Raw genomic sequence first — 2751 nt, 5'->3', positions numbered from 1 at the left:
GTTTCATTTCTACCGACGTTAATGAACAACTTTTAAACTTACAGCTTCAAATAAAGAAACATAAATAAAAAGCGATCCATTTGTATCTCACAGATGGCCTGGAATGCCTTTGAACATTCACATTACCCACCAGCCCTTCCTTGCTGATGACTATGAGATCCAGCAGAGCACCTCTCCTCTTTGGTTCCTCCACGGCTTGATCAAGAAGCTGCCATCTGTGATCTCCAGGGATCTCCTGGATGGCACATGCCCTGCTGTGCTGTCCCTGCAGAAGATACTGGAATGAAAAAGACCCCTAAAGTTGACAAGGGCCTGACAACATCAAACTCCCATCAGTTAGCCGAGGGCACCTTCCACTTGCTCTCCCTGATCAGAAGGACAGGAACAGGCACTGGTGGTCTCTTCTGTTTTCCATTTCCATTAGCTCTGACCTGGCTGCTCTTGCTTCTCCAGGTAGAGCTCAGTGCACTCTCACAGTGGGCAGTCATCCTTCCTTCTCTCCTCGGACATCCCTCGTAAAGACTCTATATCCCCCTTGTGCTACAGTGCAGTCGTGGAAGCCATTAAACTGTGTCCCTGTGGTCCAAACAGGAGCCCTGGCCTGCATCTCTACCAAGATTTCTAGCTTATTGTGTGTTGGTGTTTGCAGTAGTGCATAACCACAGAAGTAAACATCGTAATTGGAAAGCATCATTGGACAGAGCCTGACTGGATAGCTCATCTCTGGTATTAGTGTACAGAAGGTGGCACCCAGACATTATACCAATTGTGGGTCTTGGTCTTGACGTAGCAACATGGACACACCATGGGCATGGCTTTCCTAAAGCCCCTGTGAAATCTGGTGTTTAATTATGCAGATTTCAAAGTACAGTCATGATGCTGTTCTCTTTCAGGAGTAGTTGGCCAGGAAGACCCAGGGACATCTCAGGGGAGACGAGTGGGAAGGATAACAATGACATCTTCTGCTGCTGAGCTGGGCCGGGCTCCCGGGACACAGGGAGTTCATATAAGAGGGTAGCACTGTAGAGAGACAGCTGTGCCCAGGAGCAGCTCTTGTGCACAGCACAGCCTGCAGGTGACAGAAGGAGAGGAGAGAAAGGGGAAAGAGAGCTTACTTGATGTGCACGGTGTGAGTGGGCTGTGAGCTCACAGCAGGAGCATTGCTCACTGACCATGACACGGTAAGTCTCACTGCTGTCTATGCAGCTGCTTTTCATAGAGGATTATCAAACCAGGGACATCCCATAGCAGCTCTGGCTACAGGCTCTGCATGTTACTTTACAGTGGAAAAAGCCTTCTGCTCCAGCTGAGTTCTTCCATGGTGCAGCATCAGATCACAGCCCTGAGGGCTGCGTGCTCTAGCACGGCTGCAGGCTGTGCAGCCGGGGCTGCAGGCAGTTTCCCATGTCTGTCCTGCACAGCATGATCCCTGCTGTGCCACAGGCTATGTGCTGGGGCAGGGACTCTGCCGCCTGCCAGGCTCTGCACTCAGCCTGCCCGGGGAGCTGCCCAGAACTCTGCAGGGAGACGTGTGGGGGGAAGGAACCCCCCGGCAGGGCTTCTGCTGCCACAGCTGCTGCCTGGGGCAGAGGGATTACAGCTCCACTGCACAACAGAATGTTTGTGAGGGTAGTCTGCAAGAGAGCCAAGGCAGGGATTTTCCATTTCCTGTTCTGAGTGAAGGGGAGAGGATCAGGGTCAGAAATCTAATAGGGGCTGTCAACATTGAACACAGCTCTGAGACTCTCCAGTTTCGGGAGCTCCCCATGCATTGGTTATGTTGTGGATAGTCACAGAGGTTGTGCTTTCAGCCTATCATTCCTGAAAGGATACAGTCAGTTTCAGTGATAGTTCTTTTCTGCAGACATAATTAATTCACTTGTCCTGTAAACAGGCTGATTTCAATGAGATGATTAGAAGAGCACAGTTGCTGGGGCTGGGGTCTCAAAGAGCAGCTGGGATAAAGAGGAAAGTATCCAGGAGGCTGGGATATGATGAGGAAATGAGAAGAAAGTAAGAGCTCCCTAATATTCTACTCTTTAGGGGATGGTGAAATTCATGAAAATAACTTCAAATTCTGGAGTTAAATTATCAATTTCCCAAAGGAAAAGGAAAATTATTATACTATAGCAGGAGGAGTGTCTCTGAGAATTGTCTGGATTTGCCATTATCTTCTGCGCTCTGAGCAGGACTCCAAGCCCAGGAACAGCAGATGTCCAACAGCAGCTCCATCAACGAGTTCCTCCTGCTGCCGTTGGCAGACACGCGGCAGCTGCAGCTCCTGCACTTCTGGCTCTTGCTGGGCATCTACCTGGCTGCCCTCCTGGGCAACGGCCTCATCAGCACAGCCGTAGCCTGCGACCAGCGCCTGCACACCCCCATGTACTTCTTCCTGCTCAACCTGGCCCTCCTCGACCTGGGCTGCATCTCCACCACTCTCCCCAAAGCCATGGCCAACGCCCTCTGGGACACCAGGGCCATCTCCTACGCAGGATGTGCTGCACAGCTCTTTTTCTTCTCATTCTTCATGTCTCATTCTTCTCCACGTGCCTCCCTCACCTGGCCGTGGTCTCCCTGTTTCTCAGCACTGCCTTTTTTGCCTACCTGAAGCCCCTTTCTGTCTCCTCCCCATCCATGGATTTGATGATGGCAGTTCTGTACTCAGTGGTTCCTCCAGCAGTGAACCCACTCATCTACAGCATGAGGAGCCAGGAGGTCAAGGATGCAGTGAGGAAAGTGATAACCAAATGT

The sequence above is a fragment of the Excalfactoria chinensis genome, unplaced genomic scaffold, assembly GCF_039878825.1.
Source record: "Excalfactoria chinensis isolate bCotChi1 unplaced genomic scaffold, bCotChi1.hap2 Scaffold_82, whole genome shotgun sequence".
NCBI lineage: Eukaryota > Metazoa > Chordata > Aves > Galliformes > Phasianidae > Excalfactoria > Excalfactoria chinensis.
Note: the sequence above shows the minus strand (reverse complement) of the source record.